The following is a 20,422-nucleotide window of genomic DNA, read 5'->3' as shown; positions in this document are numbered from 1 at the left end:
TACGCGACTGCGCCACCCAGGCGCCCCTCATTTTTGAGAAGGCTCTATGCCCAGGGTGGAATCTAATGTGGGGCTCGAACTCATGACCCTGAGATCAAGACCTGAGCTGAAATTAAGAGTCGCAGCCTTAACCGGCTGAGCCACCCAGGCGCTCCTCACGGAGTCGTTTTTTTGAAGTTAGTGTGTTACTTCAGAGATCCACAGGGTTGCAAACAGCAGCCAAGCAGGCTGGCTGAGAGAAGCAGAGCCCCAAAAGCCGCAACATTTGATGAGAAAGGAAGCTTTCTGGCGGCCTTACACGCTCTGGCTATTCACTGCCACAGAATAGGAAATACAAGTTTGTTTTTTTTCTTTTTTTACGATTTTTTTTTTTATTCTAATAATGGCCTATCTTTTCATAGTTTGCTGAACTTGCTTTCTCCTTCATACCTTCGTATGAATGACATCATGACGTGGATCTCAAGTAGGAATGACTTTGGTCCCCAGAGGATATCTGGCAATTTCGGGGGGAATTCAGTTGATTTGCAGCACCGATCCAGGGGACTTGACACAAAGAGAGAAATCTATATCTGCGTCTTCCAATATGGCAGCCGCTAAACCCACGTGGCTCTTGAGCATTTCAAACCGAAGAACTGAAGTTTTCATTTTATGAAGCTTTCGTTAGTTTAAATGTAAAGAGTCACACACGGCTAGTGAGTACCACGTTTGACAGTGCAGGAGTCAGAGAGACCTAAATGCAGATTGCGACTCTGTCATTTATTTGGTAGCTCTATGACCCTGAGCAAGGTCTGTTTCATCATCTGTACAATGGGGATAAAATCAGTGCATCCCTCACGATACTATTGTTAAGGATTAAGGAAAACATAGCATAGTATTTGCATTGATACACGTTCGGTGAACTATTATTAATTTTATGTGAACTGTAAATATTCACCTAGTGAAGCTTCTTTCCACAACTCAGCCTGCCTTAGCAACAGGAATTGGAAACCGGTTTGCAAGAGCACATTCCCTTCCCAGAGTCCTGAAGTCTCAATCCTATTTATGTCTGTCGTTGGATTTAATTGGGTCCATTTCTCCATGTTTATATGAATATATCTATTTACCTATTCACCTATCTATCTAATCTTTCATATTTAAATTATAAATTGTCTATCCCTAACCCATCCACACACAAACCTCCCTTCTATTTTATTTTGACTTCATGTTTGAACCACATTGCCAATCTGCACTCCACTTTAATTAGGATTCTGCCTCCTCCAACACTGTGAACCTGGCATGCATTTTGAGACCTTGGGTAAAGCTCTTCCCTTTCCCTCCTCCTGACGCCTGCCTCCCATGGAACAAAGCCATTTGTAAATGTTTTCACGCAACTGACCATGGCATTTATAGATAGGGCTTTAGAAAGGCTGTTGGAGAGTTGCATTTATAAAGAAGAATTCAAATAAAACTTTGTCCAGAGTTTCTCAACAATGCCTGATGCTTGCTACTTGAGAAGAAAAAGGTCACCCTAGTTAATTTGAAATATACCTACTTTGTGTGGGTTTTATGTAGCTCATATAGTGTTCCCATTATTCAGAAAGCAAAGGGAACAAATGATCATTCAGAAGACACCATAAAAAAGTATTTAAACGTATGTAATAGTTTAACTTTATGTGCACATTTATTAGCTTGTCCGTGAATGAGTATGCGAGAGAGAAAGAAATCAAGATGAAGAGAATGTTTTTTTGCTTTTGGGGGGTTGGGGGAGAGTATAAACCAATGGAGTAACAGTACATCAGTTCATTTAATTCAACAATCATCAATAACACCATGACTTCCCCAGAATAAGGCATCTTGTAAGAATGATGCCTTGAACACTGGAGTCATAATAAAAGAGGATGCCTCCATGGTGCACACTCACACACATAAACACACACAGATACACACAAACACATACACATACACTGACACACAGACACATACATGTATATTTGAATAAACAATAAAAGAGAAGAAAGAATATAGGATTGAAAGAAGCATAGACGTTTTTAAAAGTCAGCACTAGATAGGTTTCCACCACCTTTTCTCACAAATTTCCAAAAGGTTTGTTTTAGTTTTAATATTTGTGATAAGTTAGATATTGTCTTTTAAAAAGTGAACACTTAAAAATTATGTTCTTGTCACTGAAGACATGCCAGGGGCCTCCTGGTCATGCTGGGACATTGTGGGTGTCAGTATGCTCGATAGTTGCTGCAAGAAAAGGAAAATGTTTAGCATGTAATGCACAAAATCAAAGCTATTGAGTAAAAGGCAGCATTTGCTATTCTTTAGGAAAATTGGCAACATCAAAAGTACATACTGTGCGTAATTAAAACCAAGGAAGTAGGTTATTGGTTCCATTAAGTTTATTCAAGAACCAAAAGAACAAGTATGGAATTAACTGCATTTGTAAATACCATTTCATAATGAATACGGCAATTTAGAAAGATGGCCCTTTAGCCAATTTTTACTTTTGAATCATTGCCATTGTTAACCAATTACCCAAATTGTGATAAAAAACAAAACATTTTTATTATTTATATAACAATGTGGGCATACTACTGAATATATATTCTTTAAGTTTGGATGTTCCTGTTTTTACTTTCTAGCTTCCCTTTCTTATAGTAATACTTTAATAAGAAATATTTATTGGGTACTTATGGTCTACCAGTACTCTCCGAGGCACTAGGAAGTGTTGATTTGAAAGAAAAACAAAAATATATATGCTAAACATATGTGTGCGTGTGTGTGTTGAGTAGATTTTGAGGACATTGAATTGAGTAAGTTTTTATTCAAACATCTCAAGCGGTCACATGGGATATGGTTTCTTTGGAGACGATTGTTCATGTTTTATAGATTTCTATTTACTTTTCCTTATCTGTTGAATGACCAACCATATTTTGATTGCAATGAAATTTCACTACTATAAAAAGTTCCTGAATTAGAGTGCAAGCATAAGTGAATAAATAAATAAAATAAATAAATAACATAATACTATATATTATTTAAGAAATATAAATCAAAATGTGATTGCAGATAAACTTTCATTTGGTATAATGACTAGGAACAGAGACATTGGCATTTTAAATATAAATTAAAGTAGTATGTATTTAAAAATTTTTTATCAATACTTAACAAATCTTTACTGTCACATCAAATATTTTTAGTAGAATTTCTATTGATGAATTTAGTAGAATTTCTATCGATGGCTCTTTAAATGACATGACTGGTGAAAAATGTAAAGTATCTCGTTTCGTTAAATTTTCATGGGAAATAAGTATTTTCACATTTATGTAAGGAAACTGTCTAGACCAAGGGTGTTGCATGGTGATTGTTAAGATGTGTGCCTTTGAACTCTTTCATACATGTGAAGGTATCTTGATTTTTCGTCGTTATAAACCTATCATCTTCTACGACATAAACTCTTTAAACAGTATCGTACACTTCCATTAATAGTCATGATGATGTTTTAACAAGGACTGGACTTAAGTTCGTATTAAATAAACTAGAAGCTAGGGCAAAATACATGTAACTGCTATTTTCAGGGCTGTCCTTGAATGAAGGGAACAGATAAGGTGTGTCCTATTATACATTGGCTTTCTACTTAATAGCTTTTTGAAATGCAGGATGAGGGGGAGGAATCTGAAAGGCCAGTGGATTTATGGAATTGAGGAGATGAGGATCAGAGCACAGGGAGGCTGCTATCACTCTGCAAGCTGTAAGCCAAAGTTCTGGAAGGGAGGGGGCTGCACGGCACATTGGTGGACACTTAGGTCAAGGCACGTCGGTATTGATCACTTGCTTGGGAAGGAGCACAAGGGAATATTGTAGGAGTGATGATATTTTTCTAATCTTGATAGTGATTACATGGGTGTACACATTTTCAAAACCCATCAACACACACAATCAAAGATGATACAGTTCACTGTATATACATTATACCTTGATAAATTTGGTTCTTAAAAAACACTCATAAAATTGACAAGAAACAATTGGAGGAGGAAAAACATGCCATATTAGACTCTAGAAAGATGTCATTCAATTTTTAAAAAATAATTGATATCCAAATTGTATAGGATAATCATTTTAATTAAAAAAATCTACATTTACTGACTTCTTACCATTTTAGACGCTTTGATTTAAATATTTGGTATGCATGAACTCATTTAATCTTCAGAAGAAACCTATGAGGCAAGGAATAGTATGATCCCCATTCTATAAGTGAGGAAACAAAGCATAGGAAGTAAGCCTAGGAAGTAACTCAAGATTTCACTGCCATTAGGTGATGGAATCAGCAGTCATTCCTACGTGTTTTGACTGTTCTAACCACTGTATGAGCGCATAAAATGTGTTGCCTTATTGGTGCTGAGAAGACAATACTGGGCAGACACAGATGTAATATGGTGAAGAAGTCAGAGATTAACTGAAGAGTGAAAAAATATACAGGGAAATGTCATCTAGGTGGTGAAAAATTCACTTTAAAGCAAATTTAAGATACAATTTTGTAAATACGGAAACATAATGGCAGCAATGCAATTTGGGCCAAAATAACTGTGTTAATCACTGCCAGTGACATTACTAATTAGCAGACCTGTTTTTCAGAAAGCATTTTTGGCAATGCATATTAAAATCTTAATTTTTAAATCAATTTATACCCAGTTATTCCACTGTAGGGAACTCAGCCTAAGAAAATATCAACTGGGGTGGGGGGGGGAAAGACTCCTAGGAGAAAGTGCTAATTGTGGTTTTCCTATGACAGTGAACAATACATATTGTTTTACTCTGCCCAGAAGTAGAATACATTGCAAATCCATTAGAATCATAGTTATAGGGGCGCCTGGGTGGCGCAGTCGGTTAAGCGTCCGACTTCAGCCAGGTCACGATCTCGCGGTCCGTGAGTTCGAGCCCCGCGTCAGGCTCTGGGCTGATGGCTCGGAGCCTGGAGCCTGTTTCCGATTCTGTGTCTCCCTCTCTCTCTGCCCCTCCCCCGTTCATGCTCTGTCTCTCTCTGTCCCAAAAATAAAATAAAAAACGTTGAAAAAAAAAATTAAAAAAGAATCACACTTATAAAGATTACATTGAGAAATGAGAACAGACATGATTTAGTCACCAATCCAAGAAAGATATTACATGTGCCAGAGACATTATTTTACATACTGTGATGGATTGAATTGTGCCCACCTCCAAATTTATATGGTGAAGCCCTAACCCCCAAGGCCTCAGAATGTGCCTTTACTTGGAGATAGGATCTTTACAGAGGTAATCGAGGTAAAATGAGATTAAAATGGATTAGTATAGGCTCTAATCCAATAGGACTGGTGTACTTCTAAAAAGGACAATAAAGTTCAGTTTAAACCACTAGTCTGTGGTACTCTGTTGTGGCTGTCTTAGCAAATTAATACACATGCTTGGTTGATCGTCATTAGTGCTATTCACCCAATATACATAGCCCTCTCCTTCTGGCACAGGTAGGATTTGACTTCCTTTCCTTCTGAGACTGGGGTCGACCATGCACTTTCTGTGGCAACGAAAGATGAAAAGACAGAACATGTATGTCACTTCGGGGAGATATTTTATGAGTCCCATACTTTGCAATGGTCTTTCTTTTCCTCCGCCATGACAACTGGTAACCTTAAAGACAATGGTGACTTTGTCAGTAAAAAGTGCAGGAAACAGAGCCTCTAGCTGACCTACAATGCACGTGTAGTGTGAAGATGAGATAAACCGATGTTGTCCTAATTCACTGATATTTGGAAATTAGTTAATTGCAGCCAAGCCTAACTCATCCCAAGTAAAACGACTAGGAAGGCACAGGCTTTATTCAGAAGAATTTTAGTCTGGGTGAGAGTTGTAGAAGTAATCAGATGTTTAAAATTGAATGTTTTGGGGCGTCTGGGTGGCTCCGTCGGTTGAGTGTCTGACTTCGGCTCAGGTCATGATCTCACGGTTCGTGAGTTCGAGCCCTGCGCTGGGCTCTGTGCTGACATCTCGGAGCCTGGAGGCCGCTTTGGATTCTGTGTCTCCCTCTCTCTCTGCCCCTCCCCTGCTCATGCTCTGTCTCTCTCTGTCTCAAAAATAAATAAAAACATTAAAAAAATAAAAAATAAATAAATAAAATTGGATATTTAAAAATGCCCTGATGAAAGTATGCAACAAATTTTAAGGATGCACAGAAGAGAGGCACTTAACCTGGACTAGGAATATTTCCTGAAGGGAAGTGACACGTTAGCTTGGTCTTGAAAGGCAAATAGGAGCTAGTCAGCAGAAGAAAATGAAGCCAGAGAGATGACGTGTGTACAAAGGTGAGAATTGCAAATTTCTCATTATGCCGGAATGTAATATGTGAGGGTCAAATGAGTAGACGTGATGTTTGGGGAGGATAAGTTGACAGGACCCGGGTCCAGGGGCTGTCTTTACCCATGCTTTGAAGGTTATAAATTCCTTTCTCAGGTACTTTCCCTGTCAATGGCAAGTTCCCAAAGGAGTGAAATAATCAGTTTCAAATTACAGTTTGAAGTTGAAAAAAAAGAAGGTATTGTATACATTTGATTGCAGGTATGTAAAATATAAACATGGAGAATGGCAAGTAATATGCAAAAGTCGTTATGTGAGAAAGACGTGAACATAGGTAAAGAATGTTGTCAGTTTAAAATGTTACCATATACAGGGCACCTGGGTGGGTAGGTTGGTTGAGCACCCAGCATCAGGCTCTGTGCTAAGAGCTCCGAGCCTGGAGCCTGCTTCACATTCTGTGTCTCCCCCTCTCTCTGCCCCTTCCCTGCTCATGCTCAGTGTCTCTCTGTCGCTCAATAATAAATAAATGTTTAAAAAATTAAAAAAAAAAAGATGTTACTATACAGTTTGTTCAATTAAAAGGAAATTTAATGTGAGGGTCTGACTAGGTAAGCAAAATAAGCTAAAAATATTTTTCTCTAAATCTTTAAAACCTATGGGAAATGAAAATATATGTTTACAAAAATACAGGTAAAATCAGGTGGGAAAGGACTTATTAAGATAAGCAGCACAAATGGGGATGAAATGAGTTTTCTGTAGCTCTCTTGCTAGGAAAATTAACTTATACCAAAGGCAGAATTAATATTTTAAAAGGCTGTATTTCCAGATTGGAAACCTAGAGAGGGAAAGTAAAGAGAAACGAAAAAGAAAGACCAGTAAACAGAATTCTAAGAGGTATCTTCAAGTTTCCTGTTTTCTAGTTATCTGATCCAACATTAATTCAGATTCTTCTATTGGAAAGGAGTTTTCCAATAGAATTAAGGTCCCTAATCAACTGATTAAAATATGGAGATTGTCCAGGTGGATCCAATGTAGTCACTCAAGCTCTTAAAAGTAGAAGAGGAACCAGAAAAGAGAGAGATGGAGTGAAAGGGATGTGGGGATCAGATCTGAAGCAGGAGAAAGATTCAACTCTTTACTCCTAGCCCTTGAAGATGCATGGGGGAGATCAAAAATTGTGGGCAGTCGCTAGACGTTGAGCATAATGACCAGCCAACAGCTCACTAGGAAAAGGGCACGTTAGTCCCACATCTACACAAAATTCTGCCAACCACCTGAATGAACTTAGAAGTAGATTTATCCTAGAGCCTCCAGGAAGCTATACAGTGTTGTCATATTTTGATATCAACTTTGCAAGACCCGAAGAAAATAGCCCCATTGAACTCACCGGATTTCTCAACCAAAGAAATGCGAGGTCGTAAATTTGTGTTGTTTAAAGCCACTAAGATTGTGGCACTTCACTACATTAGCAATATAAAACTAATCACTTATTTAACAAAATGTGAAATAAGATGGTAGGGTGATGGTGAAACACATGCTTTGGTTGGTAATCAATTAGCAGTCATATACTTAATCAATTAGTAGTAATAGACTGTAGTGATCAAAGCTGAAGATTCTGGAACCGGAGGGCTTGGGATCAAGTCACAGCTTCATCTCTGGTTGTGTGAGACCTTGAGCAAGCCTCTGTCCTTCAGTTTCCTCAACTGTATAAGGGGAATCATGATAGTCCTTAACCATTAATTACTAATGAATTGTATGCAAGTCACTTAGAGCAGTGTTTAGCATATGGAAAGTTCTGTAAAGTGTTGGCTACAATTGTTTCATTTGAGTGGGTTACACTGTAACCCATGTGTGGGCAAGTCCATAGGCTGTTTTTTGTGGGTTAAGACGAAGGAATGGTTTTAAAAAAGAAAGGGTTTCAGACTCACGGATTAAGTTCACCTATTAATAGAAAGACTTTCAGAGTGTGTACACAAAAACAAAACTTTAACTTTAAAAAACATCTAAAACAAAATGACAGGATTGTTGTCAAAGGATGAAAGAATTAGCAGAGGTGCCTGACTGGCTCCATCAGAAGAACTTGGTCTTGTTGTGTGCTCCAGGCCCACATTGCGTATAGCGATTACTAAAAAAAATAAATAAATAATAAATAAATAAGTAAATAAATAGCTTAAAAAAAAGAGGAGACAAGTGAAACAAGAAAGCACATGAAGCAATAATATTAGAAATAGAAGATAATGTTAACGGTATTGAAATGGGTAAAGAATGACTTAAAATACAACTTGTTTTAAATATGATTTTGTTTATTGAATAAAATTTCATTGGCGGCATTGCTATAATTTACTTATGTTTCTATTGTTGAACATGTAGTGTCTTTTTCATGTTTTTAGGGTTTTTTGGTTGTTGTTTTTGTTTCTGTTTTGTTTTTTGTTTTTTTTTTTTTTTGGTTTCGTTTTGGTTTTTTGCTATTTTAGACACAGCTATTTTCGAACATCTTTGTACATAAAGCTTTTTCCATTTCATTGGATTCTTTCTTCAGGAAACATTTCCAGAAGTGTAGTTATTTGGTATGAGAGCAACTGTTTTAAGATTCCTGATACTATTACCAAGTCAAAAGGATTGGACCAATTAGCAGTTCAACCTCATAAATTAAACGTTAACTTTTTTTTTTTTTTTTCTGAAATGATTGTTACTGGAAGATTCTTTATGAGAAGTGGAATATATTTTAACTTCCTCTTAACGTTTTATAAAAGTGCTGCTAAGTATGTATAAAAACTACCCTGGACCTTGTTAAAATGTAGAGCCTGATGGCACTATTTTGGGGTGGAGCCTAAAAGCCTGTGTTCTAACAAGCTCCCAAGTCCTTCTCCTGCTGCTTATCTGCTCCCATTGTGAATACTGAGGCTTGAGGTTTAAGAAGCCTTGAGTAGGATGTAGGAAAGCCTTTGCTGAGTTTTAAAAAAATGAAGCGTTTGGAAAAAAAAATCTCACTTGATTTATTAAAAAATATTTTTTTAATGTTTATTTATTTTTGAGATAGAGACAGAGCTTGAGCAGGGGATGGGCAGAGAGAGAGGGAGACACAGGATCGGAAACAGGCTCCATGCTCTGAGCTGTCAGCACAGAGCCCGACTCGGGGCTGAAACTCACAGATGGTGAGATCATGACCTGAGCCGAAGTTGGACGCCCAACCAACTGAGCCATCCAGGCGCCCCCCAAAAAATCTCACTTTAAACAAATGTTTCAAACCAAGTCATCTCTCAATATTGTCTGATCATTAAAAGGGTCGAGCAATCAGGAAAACAAAGGCTTGTTTAGCCTTACAACAAAGTTGTATTTGCCTGAGGTCTTACACTGGCTCCAGTCCTACCATGCACCCAGTCCAACGCTGGCCAGTTTCTAGATCCATTCTGGATAAAGAAATGCTCAAAGTCTGAAAGTCGTCATGAAAGCACCATGGAACTAGGATCTGAGAGGGACTCACCCACCACTTCCAGAGGCAGTGAGAAAGCAGAGAACTCCAGGGGTGATCAGACACCTATACCTGGTCACTCATGTCTCCTGGGGGTCACCAGGATCTCCTATGTTACTTCTGATACCAGAACTGGTGAAATAAACTGAGGCACATTAAAATTTCTGAAAGTTTATTTGTGCAAAAATTGCCTCTCCTCAGGCAATGCCGAAGCAGAGGTGGTTAGGAGTGCTCCCAGTTGTGACTTTATTTTGTCCTTCATTTACTTTTGGTAAGTTTGTATATTATCAGTACTGATGAGTCATTTATAACACTAATTAATTAATCAGTCATCTATCTTGCTTTGGAATATTTTCCTCTCAAGCTATGTGCTTTTTCTTATTGATTAATGAGAATTTACTTCATAGTAATAACATTAGGTCTCTGTCCAGAATGTTGCAAGTATCTTTTCATGGATTAGGATTGTCTTTTCTTACTTTGTTTCTGGTAGTATTTGACCTAGAATGTTTCACATTTCCTAGAGATTAAAAATCTATTCATCTTTTATACTATAGCTTCTCCCTTTGCCTTTATGTGTAGACACACCTTCCTTTTCATCCAAGCAAACAAGTATAGTATCTATTCTTTCAGGGAGGTGATGACTTTACTTCTTAGCATTTCACATTTTCTATAAAGAAGGTGATGTTTTGGGGCACCTGGGTGGCTCAGTTGGTTGAGCGTCTGACTTCGGCTCAGGTCATGATCTCGCGGTCTGTGAGTTCGAGACCCGCGTCAGGCGCTGTGCGGACAGCTCGGAGCCTGCAGCCCGATTCACATTCTGTGTCTCCCTCTCTCTCTGCCCCTCCCCCACTCATGCTCGGTCTCTCTCTCTCTCTGTCAAAAATAAATAAAACATTAAAAAAATGTTTTTTTTAAAAAGGTGATGTTTTTACCTTTCAGAAGTTAACCAGTTTTCTAAGCACCTTTTGTATTTGAAAATTCGTCCAATTCCTATTGATTTCAGAATTTTGTATTCTCTTCAGATAAAACACTGAACTTTGAAATATTTTCTCTAATTCAACAAAATATATGTATAGTATTTAATTTTTAGTTAAAGGGTAGAAACTGAGGTTTCTTAATCTCTCCAAAATAGGACTTTTTAGTTAAAAATAGCTTCTCCATCAGCTTAAGAAATTGAATAGGATCTTGAATACTGAATCATTTTGCAACTGGTTATAAAAATAATCTCACTATTTGAGTTATATTTCATATCCTAGCTCCTGTCCTTACATGAATTTCTGTGGTCTTAAGACAAATGTACAGTCTTAGTTTCCAGACATACTATTTTTATTAAGGACAAATTATATGAAGTTCACATGCAAGGTCAAGAGAAATTTTTTTGTTTTGTTTCCTATAATAAAATTCACTATTTTTCTTCCCAAAACAAAGGATTTAAATATAGCAAAGTTTTGGAGCACCTGGGTGGCTCAATTGGTTGAGTGTTGATGTCAGGTCAAGTCATGATCTCACAGTTTGTGGGCTCGAGCCCTGGGTTGGGCTCTGTGCTGACAGCTTGGAGCCTGAAGCCTGCTTCAGATTCTGTGTCTCTTTCTCTCTTCCCCTTCCCTGCTTGTGCTCTCTCGCTCTCAAAAATAAATAAAGAAACATTAAAAAAATTAAATAAATAAATAAACAAATAGATAAATAAATAAATAAATAAATAAATAATAAATATAGCAAAGTTTTCTCCCAAGGCCAAAATGTCTACTTAATTTGTACAGGAAAAGATGTTTCAATTAAAATACAATGAGATGTGTAGCAAATATTGCAGTATAGAGAAAAATTGAATTTTTTGTTATATAAAAAATGATTCTTCTATTAATATCAAGTGTTATAGATTAAGATAGATATATACTTAAAATCCATTTTCTAATAAAAACAAATCAGGTTTCCTTTTCTACTGGTACCCTTTTCATCCCAAAGAAATACATCTGAATTTGATACATTGATTGGTTCATTGAAATTGAGCTCTTCAGGAGATGATGTTTAAATATCAATCACCTTATGAATATTTAAATTCAAGAAATGTCAAATTAAAGGTTTGCTCATCTTATTTACTTTTAAGAGTTCTTCAGAAATATCAGATAAAATGAGATCATGGTTGGTAACAGTTTAAAACTTTTAAAAGGCTGATCTTTGCAGAGTAATACTCCCAAATGTTCAGAAGGAAAATACCCAAATATAATATAACCTTTAGATTTTTTAAAAAGCTTCTTGGATCTCAGCAAAACTTATTATATTTAACTTCAACGCTTTCCACTTAACTCTTGATTTAATGCAGCGGTCTTACCTGTAAACTGATACATTGGAATGAAATATCAATTACATTAAGCAATTTTATTGTGTTATTAAAGTAAGTACCAATATAGTGGGTAGTTTTATTGCATTGTTTCTCACTGATTGCATTTAACTTTCTAAAGAAAACCAAAGGCACATATATATATATATATATATATATATATATATATTACATATATATATACTTTTTCTAGATAAATATTTAATACTTGAAATTTTGAGCTACATTAAATCTGAAAATTAAATAATACCCACATGCACACTCTAACTTAATGGGTAAAATTTTATTTCATAGATGTATACTCTCCTAAGAAGGGATTCAACAGAGTTCTCAGAAAAGCAACTTCTCCTTTTGTATTTAAATATAATATAATTCACCAAGATGTTATGTACATGCCTAAAGTCATTTGTTTACAAAGTTCATCCATTAACTATACAAGCTACACAAACATCATACACTGAATAGTGTATACTGAACACCTTGTACTTTTTGAACTTAGATTAAGAGGGGTAATCTAAGCGATTACTTAATCTGAGTAATGACTTCAAAGGAGCTTATTGAAAATCCATGTTTGTAACTTGTTCTTTATAGATAAAGAAACTTACTTAAAAATTACCAGAAGCAGTCTGACTAAATTCAGAGAAATACTTAGGGTCATTGGCCTAAGTATGCATGGTCATACTTGCAAGTATGCATGGTCAGATGCAATTGGCTTTGTGTTGGAAGTGTGGGTGGAGGGTTAACTTGTTCAGGGTCATGTTAGTTGTCAAGGAGAGTTTATCTGTCCAATATTAACATCTCCTACATCTTCTCTACCTGCTACTCCCCCCTCCTTCTTCCATACAGTCTGGAATTACCTTCAACTTTTGACTGTTAATCTATTTGACTCTCCTTTTGATTTCTAACATTATATCTCCTGACACTCCCAGGTAATTTATTTCATCACAGGTCTTCAACCCCAGACTTCATAAAGGATATGCATATCATCTATCTTGCTTGGCTTCTTTCTACCTCTCATCTTTAAAAATCTCAATCCATCCTTCAACTTTGTCCCAGGACTTGGGTTCCCCCCATAGCTATACTTAGTTTGTACAGATTTTTGACGAAGGAAGAGATCATCATCATAAGTCAGTCTTTGCCAAATTAAAATAGTTTCCCTCTCTTTATATGGTTTTCGAAGCAGTCATCGGATTCCTAAAGTTTGAATTTAAGTCTTTTATGAAGGACTCATTGTCATTGTTTTACCTTTTTTTCTTTCAAATAAAAAGTATCAAGCTTACTGCAAACCACCTAGGTGTCATTTCGCTGAAACTAACAAATGTTAGAATATTGTTCTCAATGTTTATGAAAGAGTAAAGCATTTTGTATGAAGTTGAAATCTGCTATGAAACTTTTCTCAGGCCCATTCCATTCTCTCCCAGACATATTATCTATATTTGATGTTTCCATTCTTTTGTTCTTCCTTAAACTGCTCCTGTTAGGTTTCAGCCCCAGATCATACACACAGCTCCTTTTCAAGGTCACCCTAACTTCTAAATCACTAAGACCAGTGAACAAATCTTATTTTTTTCCTAAAGGAATCCAGTAGCATCATTTGATACATTTGATCACACCTGCCACCTTGAACACATTAATTACTTGGCTCTCAGCACATCACACATTATTCGCTTTCCTCCTGTAAACTAAATCTTGCTTCCTTATTCATTTTCTTCTCCCAAATCTCTAAAAATTGGCATGACTTTATCATCTTTTCTAATTAATCTCACCAAGTTAGTGATTTCATTCAGTCCTATGTTTTAAATAAAATTACAGGCTATTAAGCTCCTACGTTGGAACATTTTCCTTCTTTCCCCCAAACTTCTACATGTGGGTATCTAATTGTCATCACAAAGTTGTATGTGAGTGGAACTCCTAATCTTCTCCCTAAACCTCTTGTGCCCACCATCTCCCCATCTCAGTTAATGACAGCTTCTTTCCATTTGCAAGTTAGAAGCTAGATCTTGAATCTAACTTTGACTTTTCTTTCTCTCACATCCCATATCAAGCTCACTTGGAGACCTTGTGACGCATCTTCCAAACATCTGACCATATCTCAGTACCTGCCTCTCTATTACTATGGTCTGAGGCATCACTTTATCACTCTGATAGAATATCCTTGTACTTTGTCTCCTCCTAATCCCTTTGTCCATTTCCATCTAGTCATAACAACCATGCTGATTCTTTCAAAAGGAAAGGTGATGTAACTTCTTTGCTCAAAACTCTCCCTTCACTCTAAAAGCCAAAGTCATTACAGAGCCTACAAAACCCTACAACATTTTGCTCCTTCTTTCCCCTTTGAGTTTTACTGCTTTTCAGCTGGCCCACTCTTTGCCATTCATGCTGTCCTCCTTTGCTCTTCCTTGGATATGGCAGGCACAGTCACACGTTTTGTACCGGCTGCTCATTTTGCCTGAAATTCTCTTGCCCCAGATGTCTGGATTGCTCTCTCTCCCTGTGGCAGACTGTTATAGTTGCCAAGCATTTCCTGCTTTAATAAGAAGGTATTTTGCTACTGCACTTGGATACATGACTTGCTTTGGTTAATGAAATGAACAGAGCGCTATATGCCTCTCCCAAACACAAGCTTGAAGAGCTGTTGTATAGTTTATCTTGGATCTTTTCCGTCTGCTCTGAGATCTGCATGATCCAGACAGGGGCTGCTCCTTCAGCCTGAGGCCTGGTATTAAACAACAGAGAGCAGAAAAACAGTTGACACATGAGGTACTTGTAACACAAGAGAGAAGAATTTGTTGTTTGTTGTTGGAAGCCCTTGAAATTGGGACTTTTGTTACTGTATTACACTTAATGAAAGTTAGGATAGAAAGTATTACCAAGAATTGGGGCACTGATTAACCAAACACAGTAACCCTTCAGATTGACTTTTCCTGTTGCTAGTGGGCACCCAGGAGACTATTATTGGAGTCTCAACAAGTAATTACGGTGTTATATAGTGGTAAAGCATTTGGTAAGAAACAGGGCGTTGCCTTGGTTGATACTGGATGCTTTTATCTGGCACTATAAGAAAAAAAAAGATGAAATCAGAAAATAATTGGCTACCTTGCAAGTACAACTGAAAGGGAATATAGGAAACTCAGAAATTCCCAAAGCTTCTCGGTATAGAAGCTTGCACTGTTCCTCATTTCCATCAGATAAAAAATAAAACTGAGATAGCCTTTGAAAACAAAGGTTAATGTAAACTCCATCTCTTCTGCAAGAACTAAATTAGAATCCTAGCCCTCAAACACTTTGTTAAAATCTCCAAAATGATTAAGGTAGTGCCTAATAAAAAGTTTAAGTTAGACAAAATGGCTCAAGGGAAAAAAAAAAAAAAAGATTAAGGCATGGCTTTCCCAACAAATCTTGGTAAGTTCAAGTAACCTACAGTTAAGTCTGGAAAAGAATAATTGCTGCTAAGCTACTAACATATAAAGTTGAGTAATAGAAGAAAAGCTAACTAAACTTTTGGAAGAGTTGTGCTGCCAAAGAAGTCATTAGTTTGGATTTAAAATACATTGGGGCGCCTGGGTGCCTCAGTCGGTTGAGCGTCCGACTTCGGCTGAGGTCATGATCTCGCGGTCCGTGAGTTCGAGCCCTGCGTAGGGCTCTGTGCTGGCAGCTCAGAGCCTGGAGCCTGTTTCAGATTCTGTGTCTCCCTCTCTCTCTGACCCTCCCCTGTTCATGCTCTGTCTCTCTCTCAAAAATAAAGAAACGTTAAAAAAAAATAAAAAAAATACATTATGGGGTACCTGGGTGGCTCCGTCAGTTAAGCATCTGACTTCGGCTCAGGTCATGATTTCGCCGTCTGTGAGTTCGAGCCCCGCGTTATGCTCTGTGCTGACACCTTGGAGCCTGGAGCCTGCTTCGGATTCCGTGTCTCCTTCCCTCTGCCCCTCCCCCTTGCTCACGCTGTCTCTCTCTCTCTGTCTCTCTCTCAAAAATAAATAAACATTAAAAAAAAAAAGTTTTAACATACGTTGTGACTCCTTGAGACTTAAAATAAACTTTGGGCTTCTAATCTTCACAGACAGAAAGAGAAAGCTGTGTGGTCCTTAGGGAGAACATCCTCTCCAATATCCTCCTCAAATAAGCCTGAGGAGGAAAATAGAAAAGGAAAAAAATCTCCCAGAGGGAGACAGACTTTCAATAGAACAATGGACTGAGGATCTACTTCAAAGCAACAGAAACAGGGTCTAATTGATGAACATTCTCTTTCTTCAGGGTGAAGGTCATTTGCCGTTTCTCCCTGGGGAGATTTCTATGTTACTACAGGTCAGTGAGGACTGTGTGTTTCTCCTCCTCACCCTGTTCCAGTGGGAATATTTACTGTGGTTAGCCTGTCTACATTGAACCATTGCAATATAGTGTCATGGGCAGCGAACTTGACTTTTCGGTTCTTAGATCTCTGCATCAAGAAAGCCGTGTATGGCCCCGATCTGAAGACTATTCATCATTAGGTTGTTTTCCTTTGTGTGGGTGAGGGAAGTATATTTTATGGGAGGAAGGGAGGGAAACAAGATGGTATTATTGTTCTCAAACACACTCCGATATTCCTCTTGAGATAGATACTCTTAGCCCACTGCTGTTGGGTTTGATCAGATCATATGCTTTGGCCAATGACAAGTGAATGGAAATGACACATGTCAGTCCAAGAAGGAGGATATATAAGGGCATTTTGTGATTCCACTTTCCCCCCCCCCCCCCTCTGGGACATGGGAATGACATGCTCCAGATAGAGGTGGCTGCTTCAATCTGTTTCCTGGATTTAGAACGACTTAAAGCAGTGCCACAGCTGATCCACAAAGGTCTTGAGGAACACACAGTCGTTTTTCTAAATGGTGACTTGGGGGTTAACACAACATCACTCAGTGAAAGCTGAATAATGAACCACAATATTCCTTGAAGCCTTTGCTCAAATGTCACCTCATGGATGTCTATTGTGTCTATGTAAGACCATTTCAAGCACAATTCCACCACTTTCAGTCTCCCTTATCTTGCTCTATTTTTTTCCGTATCACCTATCCTCTACAACACTAACAAATTATTTTTTTATGGTCTGCCTCCAACCATAGACTCCCCTAGGGCCAGGAATTTTTGTCTGTTTGATCAGTGATGTTCCTGGCCCACAGCAGCCCCTCAAAATATGTTTTTTTTGGATAAGTGAATGATGAGTTGTTTTGTATCCAATATTATGCGTGTAGATGTTATGGTATTATTCTAAGTGATGGTGAATTTTATATGTCGACTTGGCTAGGCTATGGTGTTCAGTTGTCGGTTGAACACCGGTCTAGGTGTTTCTGTGAAGGTATTTTGTAGATATAATTAACACTTACAATCAGTTGGCTTTAAACGGAAAGTACCCTCAATAATGTGGGTAGGTCTCTAATCAGTTGTAGGCCTTAAGAGCAAAAACAAGTTTCCTAGAGATGAAGAAATTCTTCCTCAAGACTATAAAATAAAAATACAGTCTGCCAGCCAGGTCTACAAATTCTAGCCTCGGGACTATAACGTCAACTTGCCTGAGTTTCTAACCTGCCAACGTTTCCCTGCAGATTTTGGATTTGCCAGCTCCCATGATCACATGGACTAATTCATTAAAATAAATCTATCTATATCTATCTAGATCTATAGTTATAGCTATACCTATCTCTATAACTCCTATTGGTTCTGTTTCTTGAAGAACTCTGTATATAACTTTACATAACTGTGTGTAATTTCTATATATAACTATAAATTATGTTTATTATTTTCAGCATTTATTCAAAGTATAGATCTGTATACATTCACTGTATTTCCTGTTTGCTCCAGAATATAGGAATATATCATAATTTATATTCATATAGGAATATATTATAATTTATATTCATTCTCCTCTTGATAGATATTTGTGTTATTTCCAGTTTTACTGGGATGATGATGTAATGATCAGTTTTACACGTTTTCTTTTATACATGTAAACGCTTTAGCGTATTTCTCTCGAAATTGAATTGATCATATAGTGTCTATTTTTTGTTAACACAAATGAGAGCTATAACATTTTACTATTTATAATTTCACAACCCTATTTTTGAAAAATGTTTTATCAATAAACATTTTTATATATAATAAACCTAATACATGTTATTAAAAATATTAAAATATAAAAAATTAGGAAAATAAAAAGAATTCCTAATTCCTCATTACCTAATTGAACCATAACAAGCATCTGGTGCATTTTTTTCCATTAAATTTTAATGGGGTTTTAAAAATTTATTTTTGGTTACATAGATGATAACATATTATCAACTATGGGTAACTTTTCAGCCAATTTTCAATTGATAGAAATATTTCCCATGTAATGAACTTTTTCTAAACTTAATTTGTTGTAGCCTGGTTTTTGATGAATTAGATGAACTAAAATTCACCCACTTATTTCCACATTTTTACATGCTTTTTATCTCTTTTTTTCAATTTCAGTAAGAATGCTCTAAAAGCACCTGCTTAGAATACTTTTTCTGTATTTAGAATTATTTTTTTTGGGGGGGGGGCTAAAATGTATGAATGTTTTAATGTTCTTGAATATAGTCAGTCTGGTTGCTTTCCAAACGTATTTTACAAATTCATCCTCCAACCAACAATATACTTTATACAATTGGAATTGCTATGTCTCTTTAGATATAGTTTGGTCCGAGTAGGTACTTTTTATATTAGGTCTTGCTACATTATATATATTAGGTCTTGCTATGAGTTGAATTGTGTCTCTCCTAAAAAATGATATATTTAAGTTCTCATCCTCTGGACCTTAGAAAAGGAACTTATTGGTAAATAGGGTCTTTGTAGAAATAACGAGTTAGGGTGAAGTATACTGGGGTAGAGTGGACCATAAAGCAACATGATTGCTCTTATAAGATGGCCTTATGAAGACAAAAACATGGAGAATGCCACATGGTGACAACGACAGAGATCAGTTAGGCGAGAAGAGCAAACCAAGAAATGCCAAGAGTTGCTGGCAGACAAGCAGAAGGTAAGAAGAGGAAGGTAGGATTCTCCGTGAGCTTCAGAGGACCTGGGGGAAAGTAGCTCAGGCTCTACCTTTACCTGAATTTCCTCCCCTTTCTCTTTCTACTCGTCTGAATGAAACGGTTTTGATTCTCCACATAGATATGATCAGGCGTCCTTCTCGCCCCTACTGGTTCACAATTATATCAGTCATTCCCCTTCCTTTACCATATCATCTCCTGATATCACGAGGGTTTTATTTATTTCTTAATTAATTTATTTATTCATGTATTTAGTCACAGTGTCATTGTTTTTGCTAGTTTGCAGACCTTGGGAAGGCAGAGACCATTTTGCTTTGTATTCTTAAATGGTGTAACAAAGTGTAGTGTGCATGGGAATAGCTTATTACATTTGTTGCATTACATAGGTCAAATACTTTCAAAGGAGTAGAAGCGGTATTAATGTCAGCTAGTATTTGCTGTAATAGTGAAATGATCTGACATCCTTGTGTGGGTCTTATATGGACCCTGTAGTCAAGTAATAGCAGGGCTCTGTCAGATTCTCAGCTATACTCTCAATACCCGTCGTAGTGGCTGCTGCTTAATTGGTACCCTGAGAATATAGGTTGAATAAAAGAAGTATCAAAGTAAGAGTAAAGCATTCTCATAAACCATGTTATATTTTTTCGCAGCTCACTTATATACTTTATTTCCATACTTTACAGGAAGTCACTTAACTAAATTTGCCTATTTAAGTAAAAAAAAAAAAAACTGACTCAGAACAAACAAAAAAAATGCATTACCTTTATTTCGGGAAGGAGAACATATCACATTATCCTTGTCGTAATTAACCCTCATTAATACAGGTTCCATCACCATGGAGTCTGTAATAAATTTCGTAAGTTAGTTTGCTATTGTTTATGTAACTCTTTTTCCCTTTCCTATGTATTTGTGTAATGTTAAGACTCTACCATTTAAAAAAATAATAAAGTTTTATGTATTTTGAAAGAGAGAGACAGCAGGAGTGGGGAAGGGGCAGAGAGATAGAAGGAGACACAGAATCCTAAGCAGACTCTGTGCTACCAGCACAGAACCCCACACGGGTGGAACTTACAAAACCTGCAAGTCATGACCTGAGCTAAAATCAGGAGTTAGATGCCTAACTGACTAAGTCACCCAGGTGCCCCAATACTCCACAGTTTTGTAGAGAATCTCTATTTAAATATATATATATAATATATATAAATATAAATATAAATATAAATATATATAATATATATACATATA

Source organism: Panthera uncia, chromosome B1 (genome assembly GCF_023721935.1).
Source record: "Panthera uncia isolate 11264 chromosome B1, Puncia_PCG_1.0, whole genome shotgun sequence".
Lineage (NCBI taxonomy): Eukaryota > Metazoa > Chordata > Mammalia > Carnivora > Felidae > Panthera > Panthera uncia.
Note: the sequence above shows the minus strand (reverse complement) of the source record.